Source organism: Pelophylax lessonae (assembly GCF_965119305.1).
Source record: "Pelophylax lessonae genome assembly, chromosome: 2".
Lineage (NCBI taxonomy): Eukaryota > Metazoa > Chordata > Amphibia > Anura > Ranidae > Pelophylax > Pelophylax lessonae.
Window position 1 is genome coordinate 140,117,948 of NC_138769.1, and position 18,845 is coordinate 140,136,792.

The 18,845-nt window shown below is 43.6% G+C and overlaps 1 protein-coding gene across 1 annotated transcript in view; it reads right to left on the minus strand.

Moving 5' to 3' along the window:
• Positions 1-13,313, minus strand: part of WSCD1 (WSC domain containing 1) — a 351,611-nt gene extending 338,298 nt beyond the window's left edge. The window contains exon 1 of the mRNA XM_082244873.1: positions 13,017-13,313. The gene's annotated coding sequence lies outside the window, so the exon portion shown is untranslated. The remainder of the gene's footprint in view (positions 1-13,016) is intronic.
• Positions 13,314-18,845: the final 5,532 nt, after the last annotated feature.

Genomic DNA, 18,845 nt, shown 5'->3' on the forward strand with positions numbered 1-18,845 from the left:
ACACAGCTAGAGACATCCCCCATATAAAACTAGAGACATCCCCCATATACAGCTAGAGACATCCCTCATATACAGCTAGAGACATCCCCCATATACAGCCAAAGACATCCCCCCATATACAGCCAGAGACATCCCCCCATATACAGCCAGAGACATCCCCCCCATATACAGCCAGAGACTTCCCCCTCATATAAAGCTAGAGATACCCCATATACAGCTAGAGACACCCCATACACAGCTAGAGACACCCCTACTCCTTGGCAGAGATTCCAGAAGTTCAAGCAGAAAAAAGACTGCTCACATACCTGTCTTGCAGAGCAGCCACATGGTTTGTGACCAGTTCCTGTCCACTTTCTGTACTTCTCTGTACCATGTGACCAAACACATGGTCTGCTGACATCACCAGGGTCCTTCTACTGGGAAAGGAACAGTCCAGCCGCAACCCTGATTGAATACTATTCAATGAATAGGCGCAGCGAGGGAGCCTTTTGCCGCCGCCGCACGGTGCCTTGCTATTTATGGGGGGCCCAGTGAAATTTTGGGGGACCATGGCCCCCACTGCCCCCCCCCCCCTAGTGACACCACTGAATAGAGTTGTGCACAGGGTATGACAGCGGGCATTATGTGCAAGAGAAGAGCAGAAAGGGTATGAATGCAGTCTCTATGTAGAGGAGAGGATGGTGTTGGATATGATGGGGGAAATCTGTGCAGAAGAGGAGTGGAAGGGTATCACAATCTGCAGAACAGTTCATTTTTTGACTCGCAAGAGGTGGTTACTGATATTACATAATCAGCAACAAAATAATTAAGGGATATGGTCACAGTCATACAGGTAAATGACAGGGGCTGGAAAGTGTTCTGCATAATATATTTAAAGTGTTACTTAACCCAGGAGTCTGCATTCACTATATCTGGCTTTCCACAGTACACAGAACACGAAAATGCAATTATTTTAGAAAATATAAACTGCTAAAACCTTTTTTTATCAGCAGTATATAGCAGTCTTGCGACTTCTATCAGTGTCTGGTTAAAGCTTGCAGGAGGAGTTTTTATTCCCCCCTGATTGTCCTATGAGGCTGCAGGACACCTGACCCTCTCTCTGGACCGTGCTGATTGGCCCTGTGCTAATCACATGCCCCCCCTACCCAAGAAAAAAAAAACTCTTTAGCAATACACACCAAACTGAGCATGTGTAGCTTGTCCCCTAGCCTCTGTTCTATCAGGGGGTGGATTGGGGGACAGTGAAAGAAGGGGAGGATTAGAGAAGACAGGATCAAACAGCCTTTTTACTCAATGTGCAGGATTAACCCCTTAGGTTCCACAGTGAGTGTAACAAGCATGCTTTACTGCATATACACACTGATTTTACTGTTGTGGGTTTTAAAACTTTAAACACTCATAAAAAACTGGCTAATTGTAAAGTATCAGAATTAAAGTCAAGCTCTTCGCACATAGGGGTTTTACAGTGTCCATCAAATGGCTGGCTAAATTTAAAGCAGGTCATTCAGGAACAGTGGAGTTGGTAGGGAGTGTTTCAGCAGGAATGGGATTAGCAAAACTGCTGACACATTCCCCACCACCTCCACTGAGGCGGTCCACAGACTGTAAAAGTGGTGAAGAGCACCCAGAATAAAACAAGTGTGTGAGTGGAACTGAGGTTAAAAAAGACACCATTTAAACAGGTAATTAGCAGGGATTGCGTCATGGAGTCCAGAAGCAGTAAAGGTGTTACTGAGGACGTGAGAAATGGGGCAAGGCTTTGTTGCGAGAATGTTTGCACAGGAAGTGGTACAATAAAGCTGATATATTTCAAACATTTTTTTATTTATATTATTTTGATGATTATTGCTTACAGCTAGTGACACCCCAGAATTCAGTATCTCAGAACTGTGGAGACTTCACACTGGACCTCTTGCAACTTAAATTCTGTGCCTCTCCCCTCTTCCTCCAGACTCTGGGATCTTGATTTCCAAATAAAATTCAAAATTTTCCACTGTCCGTGATAATTTGGGGAGCCATGGCATCTGCTGGTGTTGGTCCACTGTGTTTTATCAAGTTCAAAGTAAGCGCAACCCTCTACCAGGAAATACTAGAGCACTTCATGCTTCCCTCTGCTGACCAGCTTCATGGAGATGCTGATTTCATTTTCTAGCAGGACTTGGCACCTGCCCACACTATCAAAAGTACCAATACCTGGCTTAATGATCATGGTATCACTCTACGTGATTGGCCAGCAAACTCCCCTGACCTAAACCCCATAGAAAATCTGTGAGGTATTGTCAAGAGGAAGATGAGAGACACCAGACCCAACAATGCAGACAAGCTGAAGGCCGCTATCAAAGCAACCTGAACTTCCATAACACCTCAGCAGTGCCACAGACTGACCGCCTCAATGCCACGCAGCATTGATTCAGTAATTCAAGCAAGGAGCACCGACCAAGTGTTGGTATAGTGCATACTATACTGTACATGGACATACTTTTCAGTAAGCCAACATTTCTGTATTAAAAATCCTTTTTTTATTGGTATTGGATACTGCATTTTGGGGTGTCACTAGCTGTAAGCCATAATCATCAAAATAAAATAAAAAAATGCTTATATATATATATATATATATCACTCTGTGTGTAACGCATCTATATAAAATAAATGAGTTTCACTTTTTGAATTTAATTACTGAAATAAATTAACTTTTTGATAATATCCTAATTTTTAACCACTTACCGCAAAGTAACGTAGATCTACGTCGGCAAACTTTGCAGTAGTATACCGGGATGATGCCTCTAGCTAGAGACACCATCCCAGTACCGTGGTTTACAGCCGACGGTCGGCTTTCCATCAGTAACGACCGATGCGGCTCGGGAGCCGCTTGATCATTACCCGGGACGTCCCCCCCTCCCGCCGCCTTCCGTGACTTTGCTCGGGGCTCCCGTCCCAACGGGAGCCCCGAGCACCCAGCCGGCACGTCTGCCGGCTGGACGGAGTCCCGATCAAAGCTGGAAGAGGCTTCGATCGGGTCTCCGATGACGTAACCCGGAGGCGGCGTCCATGACGTCACTTCCGGGTTACTGTGCTGCAAAATGCAGCAAATTTAAAAAACGGCTGTATGCAAAAACGCAGTTTTCGGCGTTTTGCATACATGGAAGTGTAGTGGAGGGGTCGAGGGTCTTTTAGACCCTCGATTCCTCCATAAAGAGTACCTGTCACTGCATATTGGTGTCACAAGGGATGTTTACATTGCTTGTGACAGCAATCAAAGTGATCAGATTTTTTTTTTTTTTAAAAAAACCTGTAATAAAGTTAAAAAAAAACATAAAATAAATGGAAAAGAAAAAAAAAATTTTAGCCTCCCCCGTCACCGTTAGCTCGCGCACAAAAAAAAACCTATACGGAAGTCGAGCCGCAGATGAAATCGCTGTTCAAACCACACATGTGAGGTATCGCCGCGATCGCCAGAGCGTGGGCAATAATTAAAAAAACAAGAGCTACACTCTAACTCTAAACTGGTAACCGTTAAATAAATTTGAAGCGTCGCCTATTGAGATCTGACCGTAGTTTGTCGCCATCCCACGGGGGGGCGCAATTTTAAACCGTAACATGTTGGGTATCTATTTACTCGGTGTGACATCATCTTTCACAATATACAAAAAAAATTGGCTAACTTTACTGTTAATATTTTTTAAATGCAGTGAAATGTGATTTTTCAACATTTTTCCAAAAAAATTGCGTTTTAAAGACCGCTGCGCAAATACCGCGGGACAAAAAATATTGCAATGACCAAAATTTTATTCTCCAGAGCCTTTGCTAAAATATATATATATATATATATATATATATATATATATAATATTTGGGGGTTCTAAGTAGTTTTCTTGGAAAAAATCCTGGTTTTAACTTGTAAACAAAAAGTGTCCAAAATAGGGCTGGGGCTTAAGTGGTTAAGATGCACCAGTATATCAGTCCTGAAAGTGCAAGTCAACCTTTTAGCAGCTGTAACACAATAACCGCACACAAAGTGTAAATCTATAAAGTTAATGACAACCCCCCTAGACAAAGTCCATAGAGGACAAAATGTTTAGGGGCAGAGCCTACACCTTGCTAGCCACCTGGAAGGAGTTCAGTATGAACCTCTGTAAACAGTGCAGGGTTTATGTTACAGGGTGTCTTTGGGGGTCACATCAAGAGATAAGACTGTTATTTTGCCTTGAGATGTGAGTTTAACGTTTTATGTCTAATTAAAATTGTGGTGACAGAATTACACAATGGAAGTCTCTTTTTATGGTCCAGTTCATCCATCCATTTGGGGTTTTATGGAGTTGTCAAGAATTGCTACTACTTCGGATGCTTTGTTTGTGGATTGTTCCAAAAAGGAAAAAGAGATACACATCTGTAAAAAAGATAGGTTGACATTTTTGGTGAGTGAGATTCGAAATGCCTGGTGAAGGGATCATTGAGACCACCGTTTATTGAAGATCCACTGTCTGTTGTCTGGGATTAAAGATTTTTGTGAACTTGCTTTAGAAGTTTTCCAAATTTTACACAGTAGTCTAGAGGGGACTTCAATTTTTTTTTTTTAAGAACACCTAATTTTTTAAACACAAGTTGATATGTTTTAAATATTGATTATTTGTAGCACATTATTTTTTGAAATGGGAACGCTGCAACATTGTTTATATTTTTTTTTCTGCCTGTGCTTACATCCAGTGCTGTAATTGGTCAATGCATATACATTGCAGAATGCTCACTGATGGGTTAATGCACATACTCTGCTATTATAAAACTGGATCTGTTTTTTGGAGGGGCATCTCTCTGCAGGTATGGATGCCAAGATGTGATGCCTATGTGTTGGGGCTGGATTTAGAGAAAAGGCCAAGGAGGAGAGAAGTCCTAACATGCACACAATCCTGGACCACAAATCCACTCTACTGTTACTAAGAGCCAATAAGAAACTTACTTCTGCAGAGTGGGGGAGGGGGCAGGGACTGCTGCTGAACTACGCTTCATATTGAGTGCTGAACCTGCAGACTGTGGGGTTTATTTACTAAAGCTGGAGAGTGCAAAAGCAGGTACACATCTGCATAGAAACCATTCAGCTTACAGGTTTTTTTTTTTTGTCAAAAGCTTAATTGAACAAGCTGAGGTTAGAAGCTGATTGGCTACAATGCACAGCTACACCAGATTCTGAGTGCTCCGGTTTTGGTAAATCCCTTCCTTCATCCGGACTCAGTGTTCAATGTCTATGGAGAGGGCATGCACAGTGTTCAGTATGCAATGAGTGTACTAGGAGTGTATGACTGCAAATTGAGGAGGCTCTGGAAGAGAAACTAGAGAATATGTGTTAGTAGAGGAATACAGGAAGAAGACCAATGTGTGTGTGCTGAAGGTGGGATCTTGCAGGGTAAAGGCCAATCTGTATGTGTACTGGAGAAGGAATGCAGAGAAAAAACTGGTCGTGGGATCTCACTGGGGAAAAAAAAACAAAAAAAAAAAACAATCTGTATACCTGAGGTGGGATCTCACCGAGGACAGACCAATCTGTGTGCTGGAGTTGGGGGTCTCTCTGTGGAAAGACCAATCTGTGTGCCAGAGGTTTGATCTCACTTGGAAAAGACCAATCTGTGCTGAGAGTGGGATCCCACTAAGAAAAGACTAATACTGTGTATTGAAGGTGGGATCTCAGTGGGGAAAGACTAATCTGTGTACTGGAGGTGGGATCTCAATGATGAAAAAACGATTTGTTCAGGGGAGGTGGGATCTCACTAAGAAAAGACCAGTCTGTGCGCTGGAGATGTGATGTCACCAGGGAAGGACCAGAAAAAGATATAATCTCCAAGTGGCAATATAAGACTCTAAATCAGGCATTATGCTCAATGGGAAAGTGAAACTGTGCTGTAATAATCTCTGACTTCGGAATTATATTATTAAAGACAAGGATCTATTGGCTGCTCTACACTCTCTTTGGCTGCCAATACTTGACCATCTAACAACAGACTTGGGGGTGAATGGTCATGACCAGGGCTGGATTTTCATAATTGGAGCCAGTAGGCACATTTTCAAACTTAACAATACCATCTGCTTGGACCATTGCTTTTACAAAGTAATTTTCTTGGTTTGATGAGTCCCAATCTGAATCAGAATATTGCAACAATGTGTAAATAAGCATATCTAAGATGAAAATATTTATAATGAAGTTTTTGAAAAATTGTGTTGTTACTAACTGGATATGAAAAAGCTATCTCTCTGCCTCTTTAGTTCTACTGTTTCAAATGGTAAATTGATCCCTGGTTTCCACAGGGCTTAAAATTACTAAACAATCTGTATGCTACAAGAAAGGGGTTTTCAGTTAAAAACAATTTTCTTTGAGCACCATTTTCCTGCAATACAGTTTCCAGAAATGAAAGTTAATTTCGATGGTCCCTAAAAAATCATTTTAAAAAAGGATTTTCGAAGCAGAATTGTAATTTGTCTTGATAATGTATGCTTGTATAGGTTCCTGAAATATGCATTATGCCCAGTGGAAAATGTTCAAATGTTGCTTGTTGCTGCATGGAGCTGGAAACACATTACATGCTGTGTCCATCAAACCATTTGGCACAACTGTAGATAGTTATAGACAATTGAGTCTAAGATTGCCTCTTTGCAACAAGCCAAATCTTGATATTGCTCATTGGGGATAATAAATATTACATACATTTCTTCAGGCGCTATGAAACAAGGCAAATAATGAATACTACAGTATTTACAATACTGACTATTTCACTGCACTATTAACAACATCAAAATTGACAGGAAGGAATGCAACTAAATCTATTCAAAGTTACTGCAAAACACTGCCACCGAGCTAATGTGCAGCTCAGGAGTTTGAAAACTGTAGCTTCCAACTGAAGCTTCTCATGCAGGCAATCTGTAATGCCTAAAACTTTTGTAATGAAAGGATATCAAATTAAAAGTGAATGTCAGGCAACTAAAGAAACTCACTATTCAGTTGTGTATTTAGATATAAATACCTGTATTTTAAACAGAGGTAATATTATTTAAAATCTATTTTTATAAGGACTTTCCACAATCTCACTTACAATAAAAATCAGGCTGAGACTGGGGGTACCTTTAGCACTTCACAGAAAACCTGTGGTTTCCACATTCAGGGCAAAGTAACAGGCTTGTTTTTTACCTCTCATCCCTCCCCAGCATACAGCCCAAATTACACGTTAGTGTGAGCTTTTCTTTGCTGATTTTTCTTTCATTTTGTTAGGCATTTGTACACACATTTTTGGTGTTTTTCAGGATTGAGAATTTTTTTAGGCAATGGAAAGCTAGTTATTAGATGCAGAAGAGTCACAAAAATCATGTACAAATGTTTAATATGTGTGTTTTCAAAAAATGCATAATTCTGTGCTAAGGAGCTACTTTTTTGGGCTTCAAGAGACAAGCTTCATGCAGCATGGGGCTCAGATGTGAACAGGCACCATATAATATTATGGGTATCTTAGCATTGAGCATTGAAATGCTTTGGGACTTTACTTACCTTTTCTTCACTCTGTTCAGCATTTGCAACTGAAGGGTATACCTGATCCTTTAGGGTGTGGAGGAACATGTGACTCACTCCATGTGACAGTGCTGGGCCAATTGGGGATGTCACATGAGGGGTCCATAGCCTTGCATTAACTACAACTCTGGCAACCTGTACCTTCCTGAGGATTTCCCTTTACATTTGGTGGCTGAACATCGCAGTAGGAGAGAAATGCTATGATATGTGTTTCTGGGGAGGGTTACGTTAAAGTTAAAACATTTCTTTCTTTTGCAAAGGTTTACTTTAAACAAACAAACCTCTGACATTTCACAGTGCAGTCGTATTGTCAATGGGGGCTAGGGTTGTATATATATTTTGAGGGCAACCTGCCATGGTATATATTTACCTTCATACTCATTCCAGTGAACTTCACTGTTTGCTCCCACCAATTTCTCCTCTTAAGGCCCGTACACACGTAGCGATTGTCGGCCGTAAATATCCGGCCGCCGTCCGATCGGTCGATTGTCGGCTTGTTAGTATGATGCTTCCGACAACCGACAGCGAATTTTTGGCCAAACAGAATCTGAAGTGCAGACTTTAAAATGTTTGTTGGCCGTCACCAGAACGGCCGATTGTTCGCCAGTCAGTACAGAATTCGGCCCACAAACAGCAGATTAGCAAGACTGGGCATGCTCAGAAAAGAAAAAACACACGGAAAGTTAACCATCACATGACATCACTTCTGCAGTCGGCTGTTGTTGGCCGACAAAATTTGTGTGCAGTCTTTAGCACTTTTCAGCCGACAGGACAGCACTGGACAAAAGACGGCCGATCGTTCAGCCGACAATAGCTACGTGTGTATGGGGCTTTAGTGCACAAGAGTGCCGCAGCTTCATTAATTCCTAATGGTGAGTTATATTCCAGTACTCATAGGAATATGTGTGCTTAGTGCATGTGAACTAAGAAGCGGAACTTATGGGCAAGTTCTCAGGCTATGCCGTGCCAGACAGGGTCAGTGAAACTCACTAAGGTCTGTTTCACACAAGCTTCAGCTTGTATAAGAGTAGTGTGAAAAGGAAGAATTTACAAAGCATTTGCAGAGATTTTAGCAAGCTTTATTGAAGCTTTTTAAGTGGTCTTCAGCTCCAGTTTGTAAATGCTGAACACAGATCCTAATGGGAGTGCTGACCATCACTTTAAACAAGCTGCTAGCAGGCTTCAGTACTACTTGAAGTCTATTGAAAGCCTGCTGAAGATTGCTAACAGTTTGTTTTAAGTGATAATCAGCACCAAACAACTGATGAATCGCACCATGTTACATGCAAAGATGGATGCCTTGGACAACTAAACTTTAACTAATTTAGACTCCATATGGAGGCCATAAATCACTCAAGCGCTTCCACCAGACTTTAACAAATTAGTATTACTCTCCTGGTAATTCCCTTGATACAGATATACTCTACAAGTCATCTTGGTGCTCGCTCTATCCTCGGGACCTCACTACTCTTCCTCTCTTTTCTCCTCTAGCCCTCATTCTCTCTCTGACTGACTTTCCTCTCTTTTGTTCCCTCCTTTACCTTCCCTACCCCCCCCCCTCCTTTATCTATACTCAATATAATGTTGCTACATTGGCCTCTACTGCAATAAGCCATATGGCCAGTTTTGTTACAGTACATAACTTGATAACTTTTTTCAGCTAAAGCTCATTTGAACAATTTTCTTGACCCTTTCTTGTGAGAAGTGCTCCCCCTGTGCATTACACAGCTACCATAGTCGGTATGATTGAAAGCTGGAAGGTCTCAACACCTGTTTCTCTCCTTGTCAAAGGGTGATCCCATTAGGGGAGATCTGGAGGAGACCATGGCTTTGAACCCCTCACCTTCCTAACCCACAGGTGCTTCACTTCTCCGTATATTTGCACATGTTTTGCATTTTCTGGTCATGGTTATGTACCCCCACATAATTTTTTGTTATGTACAACTATTCTGGATGCTATTGTATGTAATCCCGTTGTAACTGTTCTCTTCTTTTAAATCATATTAAAATATACAATACGGGGCAGGAAAATCTCTTTCCCAGAATTCAGTTCAGTTTTTAGTCACTGAACATCATGAGCCACTGTTTTTTTTTTTTTTTTCTCTGGGCGAAAAGCAAATTAATGCATATCATTATCATTTCCCATTCTGGAACTTTCCGTAAGGCAATTTCAAACTGGCACATTGAGCTCATTATATATTGGTAACATATTTCTTCTGCTATAATTCATTTTTGCCAAATCATTTTTTATATATACAGTATAAGAAGGTTAATTTACAGTCTTGCCCAGAACCAATAAATCAAAATATACATGTAATAGAGGGATTAAACATGATTTAGAAGAACACTTTAATGGATGCCCTTTTTTTGTTAGTCAATGTTTTTCTCAAGTTATAGATTTTTGCCCTGGTCTTTTAGCAAGAGCAGTGATTAAGTCTTCCAAATATACTAAGAAGGTATGCAATTAATCTGGAGAAAAACGAATAGAGCAGTTGCCCTTAACAGATTGCAACGATAAGATTTCTAGGGCAGGCTCCAAATAAAAATAAGCACCTGACTGGCTACTGAAGGCAAAATCTCCAATTGTTTTAGCCAATACTATTGTTTCCTTTTTATTTCTTTTTTTTTTCTGATACAAATAAATGGAGAAATAATACAATCAGCCCTGAATTAAAAGTTATCTTTAACAATTCTTTAATCTCTCAATGCTAGACATAATGTAAAAACACACAAAAGAGAACAACCAGTAAACAAAATAAGTTAAAATGCTGAGAATGAAATGGCCTGGTTGACATGTGATGTTTCGAATCTGTTGGCCTTGTAGAGAGCATTTAAAGAGTTAAAAACCATTGAATTCTATAATCTATTCAATGTTATTGTAAAGCTCTTCCCACTGCCTGGGCTCCTTAAAAACACAGAGAGCTGTCACAGAACAAGTGGTAGCAAAGGGGCACCATTTATTCCCAGTGAAACATAAAAGAGACGTATTTAACCATTTTTTTTCCCCCAAGTCAGTTTTATTTTTACAGTGTGTTCATAATCTGCTATTACAATTTGCATTCTATTTGTATAGTGTCAGTGGCATAACATATGCACCACATATCCATAATCAACAGCCACACATTGGAAACCTGGGAATGCTTCTCAAGGTATTGAGTGCACTGGATGGGAATAGTAAATAAAAAGGAGCTAACTGTGCCTGCAAGTGAGTGGGAAGAAGTGGCATACTTCTAATGATAGTGAGGTTTTTGAATCTGAATACAATTACAATGTGTCATTGGCTGATTCAACAGGAAAACAGAGTATAAGAGTACTCCCTAGTGACAGTATACACTGAACTTTGGAGACTCCTTTAATTCACATTCACAGGACAGTATAAATATGAATGCTATCAAATAGAGCATTTTTTGTTTACACAACTGAGTTATGATAAATGAGTTCACTATTTACAATGCATTGTATATATACAGGGGAGGGAGAGAGGAAGAGAGAGAGAGAGAGAGAAGGTGGGGGAGAGAAACAAAGAGAAGGGGGTGAGAAAATAAAAGAGAGGAGGGGAGGGGGCGAGAAAGCAAGAAAGAGAGAGAGGGGGAAAGAAAGAGAGAGAAAAGAGAAAGAAAGAAGGGAGGCAAAAGAAAAAAAAAAGATGGTTGTGAGAGAGAATAAGAGAGAGGGGAGGGGGGGGGGGGTTGGTGGAAAAAGAGAAATGGGGAGGGGGAAGAGAGAGTGTGAAGTGAATAAGAGAGGGGAGTAAAAAGTGAAAAAGAGGGAGGGAAGAGACAGAAAGAGACAGAAAGAGAGAGGAGGAAGAGAGAGGGGATAGAGAAAAATTGGGGAAGAGAGAGAGAGAGAGGAGAGGGAGAGAGATAGCAGAGATAGAAGAAAGAGAGGGGGTAGAAAGGGGGAGGGGGGAAGGGTAGAGAAGAAAAGATAGAGAAAGAACAAGAGAGAAAGAGAAAGAAAAATAAAGATTCAGAATAGTCTATTAATCCCAAAATGAAATTACTAAAGAGAGGGAGAATGAAAGAAGGCGGGGTAGACAAAGGAAAGGGGGAGAGAGAGAGAGAGAGAGAGGGGGAGAGGGAGAGAGGGAGAGAGATGGGGGGATAGGAAGAGAGAGAGAGATAGAGAGAGAGAGAGAGAGAGATGGGGGGATAGGGAGAGAGAGAGAGACATGGGGGGAGAGAGAGAGAGAGAGAGAGAGATGGGGGGATAAGAAGAGAGAGATAGAGAGAGAGATGGGGGGATAAGAAGAGAGAGATAGAGAGAGAGATAGGGGGGGAGAGAGAGAGAGAGAGAGAAATACACAGGATAGGAAGAGAGAGGGAGAGAGAGAGAGAGAGAGAGAGAGAGAGAGAGAGAGAGAGAGAGAGAGAGAGATGGGGGGGTAGGAAGAGAGAGAGAGAGAGATGGGGGGGGGGTAGGAAGAGAGAGAGGGGGGGAGAGAGAGAGATGGAGAGAGAGAGAGAGAGAGATGGGAAGAGAGAAAGAAAGAGAGAGAGAGAGAGAAATGGGAAAAGAGAGAGGGGGAGAAAGAGAGTGAGAGGGGGGTAGGAAGACAGAGCAAGAGAGGGAGACAGGAAGAGAGAGAGAGAGAGGGGGGGATAGGAAGAGAGAAAGAGAGAGAGGGGGGAGAGAGCAAAAGAAAGAAAGAGAGAGAGAGAAGAGAGAGAGGGAAGGTAGAGGGGAGGGGAGGGGAAATCACATAGGAAAATATTAACAGATGTACATATGCATGTATACTTCATACTCTATGCATATATACTCAAAGACAAGCAATGTATATGCATCAGCCCATGGCACCCAAGCTGATATCATCTCCTAACCGATAAGTGGCTGGTGAAGAACTGGTCACCACTCTTTGCAGTGCCCTGTATCAGCCTGCTTTTCTATAAATCCAGTTATTATTCATTTGTGTAATTTTCCTATTATTCACAGATCCATCTCCCATTAAAATGCAACATTGGAATAAAATCCCCACCATGAAATGTAATTATGTTTCCAATCTGCTATGCAAGAAATGATACAAACGTTACAAGTTACACACTTGATCCTGCAACTTTCATCCCCTGTTGTTCTCAGGACCAAACGACCAAGACTCATCTAATGATCTGGTGCTATCAGCACAAATGATGAATAGGATTTTAATGGGCAGCTCCTGGCACCTTTCAAGTCCAGCATACAACTATGACAAGAGGCAGAATAAAACACACAGGATGAATAGGATTTCAATGACCCCCACCAAGTCCATAATAAAACTAAGCACGAAGCAACAAGATGTCAAAGTGTCTAAGTGGCATGCTGTACCCCCCCCCCCATCCCCCCATCCCTCCATCCCTATCAGCTCCATGATTTCCCCCGACTCGCAGCAGCAACAGCCAGCCTGATGCATCGCGTCTGTAAGTTCCCAGATAAGGACAGCTGATGACATCGAGCCATCTCTACCAGCACAGAGCTAGGAACAACTTACCTGTCATCAATAGGAGGGGGAGAAAAGTCAGAGCTGAGCATTGCAATAGGTTAGTAGCCGGAATCAGAGCTTAGATCCAATTGTCGGGGGTATTTGATGTCCTGCTTTGCAGAGCTCCGGTGGAAGCGCAGTGCTCCCTGTCCGCATGCATTCTGTGTGTTTCACTACCTCCAGCTGTTTATATCAGTAACTAACCGAGCAGCAAGCTAGAAGCCTAAGTCCGCACATGCTCAGTGCTGCCCTTCACCGCTGTCATAGACAACTGCGGGGTCCTAGCGACTACTGCTGACCACAGCATGAAGGTGCTCAGGAGGATGGCATAGGCTCTGGGCCAGCTGTGCCCCAGCTGTGCCCTCCCCAAGCTGCACCTGTGCCCTGGCTCAGCATCCCTCACCCCTTCCACTACTCATCTACTTATGGAGGGCGGAGGTGCCAATTTTCTTCTTCTTCTTCTTCTTCCTCCTTGTATAGGGAACTGAGGAATGTAATTAAGAGCTTCCTTCAGTATATCAGATAGAGAGCAGGGGGTTATGGCAGTGGTTAATGCAGTCAAGTCCCTAGGAGTGTCATTAGCTATAATTAGCTGCTAATTATTTTTCTATTCATTATCTTCATAATTATAATTACCCTGTAATCAACAACTCTGCTTCCTTAAAATTGCGGGGAAGACGATCAAATGCATCAAGCATATATCTCTTAAAGAACAATAATTTGCTTGAGCTAACCGAAATGAAATCTTCTGTAAGTTGAAAACTCAGAAATGAAAGCCGTATTAAACCCAAAAGCAAATATTTATTTACATTGTTTTTTATTTGTACATATTTTATATAAATGTTTATAAATAAATACATTATAAGCATAGGTATACCTATTTCCATATATTTTATTTATTTCTATATATTTTTAAAATGATACTAAAGTCTAGTTTCTTTTTTTTTGCTTAAAAATAACAAAGATTATACTTTCCTGCTGAGTGCAGAGCAGCCCATCCTCCTCTTCTCAGGCCCCTCTTAGGCGCTCCTGGCTCCTCTATCCTGCCCCCACAGTGAGCAGCTTGCTATGGGGGCACCAGAGCCGAGCCACAGCTCCCTGTGTCCATTCAGACATGGAGCCGCGGCCAGGCCCCGCCACTTTTCTCTCCTCATTTGCTTACTGACTTTGAATGACAGCAGCAGGAGCCAATGGTGCTCCGCTGCTGTCTTAGCCAATGAGGAGGGAGAGTCCCGGGCAGCCGAGTCTCTTCGGCAACATCACTGGATAGAGATGGGACTCAGGTAAGTATTAGGACCCTTTCACACAGGCGGACCATTCAGATTCGCCTGTCCATTTTTTTGGCGGATCTGAACGGATGCCCCATGCATCTCTATGGGGCATCGGATGTCAGCGGAGACATGTCCGCTGACATCCGATCCGATCCGTTAAAAATCTGGAAACCCTATTTTCCATCTGTCCAATGGTTCGGATCGGATGGGACTGTCCACTCTCATCCGATTCCCCCATAGAGAACAGCGGGGACCTGACAGCTCTGTCTCTGCACACAGTGCGGAGACAGAGCTGCCATCCGCTTGCTCAGCGGAGAAAAACTGAGAAAAACTGAGTCTCCCGACGGAGTCCCCTGTGTGGAAGGGGCCTTAGAGGGGCTTAGGGGGGCTGCTGCACACAGAAGGTTTTTTATCTTAATGCATAGAATGATTTAGGGCTCTTTCACACGGGCGATCCGATCAGATCCGCCTGCCAGTTTTTTAGGCGGATCTGATCAGATCCTCCATGCAGCTCTATGGGGCAGCGGATGTCAGCGGAGACATCTCCGCTGACACCCGCTGCCATCCGTATCCAATCCTGTCCGTGAAATCTGGACGGATGGAAACCCTATTTTTCCATCCGTTCAGGGATCAGATCGGATGAGAGCAGACAGGCGATCCACTCTCATCCGATCCACCATAGAGAGCAGCGGGGGCAGTGACACCTCCCTCTCCGCACTGCAAGCGGAGATGGAGCTGTCATCCGCCGGCTCAGCGGGGATCGGCGGATCGAACCCCTCTGAGCAGCACGGATCCGCCTAAGGAGGCGGACCGTGTGAAAGAGCCCTTAAGAAAAAAGACTTCTGCCTTTACAATCCCTTTAAATATAATGAACATGTTATACTTACCTGCCCCGTGCAGTGGTTTTGCACAGAAAAGCCCGGTTCCTCTTCTTCTCAGGTCCCTTGACGGCACTACTGGCTCCTCTCTCCTGCTGAGTGCCCCCACAGCGAGCAGCTATGGGGGCACCCGAACTGAGCCGCTGCTCTGTGTGTCCATTCAGACACTGAGCCGCGGCTAGGCCCACCTTTCTCACCTCATTGGCGCACTGACTTTGAATGACAGCAGCAGGAGCCAATAGCACTCAGCTGCTGTCTTAGCCAATGAGGAGGGAGAGTCCTGGGCAGCCGAGTCTCTCCTGCAACATTGCTGGATAGAGATGGAGACTCAGGTAAGTGTTAGGGGGCTGAGGTGAGCTGCTGCACACAGAAGTTTTTTTTATCTTAATGCAAAGAATACATTAAGATTAAAAAACCTTCTGCCTTTAAAAAAATATTTATATATAATATTCATTTGCGGCTTACCATATTTTAGGCCTCATGCACACAGGGCATTAGAAAAAATGAGATGCAAACCAACTACCAACGCCAGAAAAAAGCAGCTGTAAAAACACGCTTTTAGTAACTTTTTCCATTGGTGTTAATGGTGTTTAGCCGCGTTAGCTTTTAGCAGTGTTTCTTTGCCTCTATTCAAAATCAATGAGAGCCATCTTTGATCCGACTTTCAGCCTATTGATTTGAATAGAAGTCGCATCCAAGTTGGATCATGATGATCCGACTTCTGGTGAAACTTGTGCTCTGAGGATCTTGAAGGGAACCCCACGCCAAAATGGAAAAAAACATGGCGTGGGGTCCCCACAAAGATCATACCAGACCCTTTGGTCTGGTATGGATTTGGAGAGGAACCCCCATGCAAAAAAAAAATACAGTCCCCCCCAAAATTCATACCAGACCCTTATCCGAGCATGCAGCCTGGCAGATCAGGAAAGGGGAGGGGACAAGTGAGGGTCCCCCCCTCCTGGACCATACCTGGCCACATGCCCTCAACATGGGGGGTGGTTGCTTTGATGGGGACAAATGCCTCTTCCCAACCCTGGGCAGTGGTTGTGGGGGTCTGCAGACAGGGGGCTTATCAGAATCTGGAAGCCTCCTTTTACAAGGGGGGCCCTAGATCCCACCCCCTACATTGTACCCCTACCTATTCACCCCAAAAAAGGCAGTGTGGTGTAAATAATGGCAGGAGACGGTTTTGAGAAGTTCTTTATTAAAAATCTTCCTGCAATCTTTTCCCTTAGGTCTTCTCCCTGTGATCTTCTCCCTCAGGTCTTCTACCACCTGTCTTCTCCCTTTGGTGTTCTTCCGCCGATCATCTGTGCCTCCGGTCTTCTCCGCCGCTGCTGTCTTCTCCGCCACCGACCTGGTACTCCTCCGGTGCTGTCCTCCTCCCGCCCCTTGTGTCGCTGACGACACAAAGGGCGGGGGTCTCCGGAGGATGTCATGGGGTGGCCACACCCCATGGCTATATAAGAAGCTGCAAAGAGTGGAGCTGGCATAATCACGGGATACTGCGTCGGAGGAGCACCAGGTCAGCAATGGAGAAGACCGGAGGCACAGAAGACCAGAGCAAGAACACCATAGAGAGAAGATTGGAGGTAGAAGATCCGAGGAAGAAGACCTGAGGGAGAAGATCGGAGGAAGATTTTTAATAACGGACTTCTCAAAACTTTCTCTTGTCATAATTTATACTACACTGCCTTGTTTGGGGTGAATGGCTAGGCGTACAATGTACCCCATACTCATTCACAGGGGAGGAGTGGAATCTGGGGGGCAGACCTCCACAACCACCACCCAGAGTTGTTGGCAAGAGGCACCCATCCTCCCATGGTTAAGGGCATGTGGCCTGGTATGGTTCCGGGGGGGGGGGGGGGGCGCTTGATCGTCACCTCCCCTTACCTGACCTGCCGGGCTGCATGCTCAGATAAGGGTCTGGTGTGAATTTTAGGGGGACCCACACCATTTTTTTTTTCATTTTGGTGTGGAGTTCCCCTTTAAGATCCTCAGCACAAGTCGCACCACAAATCGGATCATCATGATCCTACTTGGATGCGACTTCGATTTAAATCAATGGGCTCTCATAGGGAACCATTGATTTTTGACGTGGCTTAACACTGCATGCGGCATTAGGTGGCATTTAGCAGCCTATAGCAGCGTCAGATGTTTTTAAAGCTGTAACGCCGTTCCTCAGAGTGCACTGGCACACGTTTTTTTTTTTTTGCAGCTTGAAAACGCCTATGCAACTTACAGATTCAAAACACCTGTGTGCGCATGGACGCATAAAATAACATGGAGGGGTGTTCTTGAGCTGTAGAAAAAAAAAAATGCCTGACACTCCTAAAAGCGGCTGTAAAAATGCTCTGTGTGCATGAGGCCTTAGATGTGATGGCTGTGAGGCTGCATTTGTTTTCCCTTTATAGGCTTTGTTCTGGTTATCCAGCTTGTAAAGCAGGCCATACATTTTATTTATTTGTTACAGGTACCTACAGTGGGTACGGAAAGTATTCAGACCCCCTTAAATTTTTCACTCTTTGTTATATTGCAGCCATTTGCTAAAATCATTTAAGTTCATTCTTCTTCCTCATGAATGTACACATAGCACCCCATACTGACAGAAAAACACAGAATTGTTGACATTGTTGCAGATTTATTAAAAAAGAAAAACTGAAATATCACATGGTCCTAAGTATTCAGACCCTTTGCTGTGACACTCATATATTTAACTCAGGTGCTTTCCATTTCTTCTGATCATCCTTGAGATGGTTCTACACCTTCATTTGAGTCCAGCTGTGTTTGATTATACTGATTGGACTTGATTAGGAAAGCCACACACCTGTCTATATAAGACCTTCCAGATCACAATGCATGTCAGAGCAAATGAGAATCATGAGGTCAAAGGAACTGCCTGAAGAGCTCAGAGACAGAATTGTGGCAAGGCACAGATCTGGCCAAGGTTACAAAAAGATTTCTGCTGCACTTAAGGTTCCTAAGAGCACAGTGACCTCCATAATCCTCAAATGGAAGACGTTTGGGATGACCAGAACCTTTCCTAGAGCTGGCCGTCCGGCCAAACTGAGCTATCGGGGGAGAAGAGCCTTGGTGAGAGAGGTAAAGAAGAACCCAAAGATCACTGTGGCTGAGCTCCAGAGATGCAGTCAGGAGATGGGAGAAAGTTGTAGAAAGTCAACCATCACTGCAGCCCTCCACCAGTCGGGGCTTTATGGCAGAGTGGCCCGACGGAAGCCTCTCCTCAGTGTAAGACACATGAAAGCCCGCATGGAGTTTGCTAAAAAACACCTGAAGGACTCCAAGATGGTGAGAAATAAGATTCTCTGGTCTGATGAGACCAAAATAGAACTTTTTGGCCTTAATTCTAAGCGGTATGTGTGGAGAAAACCAGGCACTGCTCATCACCTGTCCAATACAGTCCCAACAGTGAAGCATGGTGGTGGCAGCATCATGCTGTGGGGGTGTTTTTCAGCTGCAGGGACCGGACGACTGGTTGCAATCGAGGGAAAGATGAATGCGGCCAAGTACAGGGATATCCTGGACAAAAACCTTCTCCAGAGTGCTCTGGACCTCAGACTGGGCCGAAGGTTTACCTTCCAACAAGACAATGACCCTAAGCACACAGCTAAAATAACGAAGGAGTGGCTTTACAACAACTCCGTGACTGTTCTTGAATGGCCCAGCCA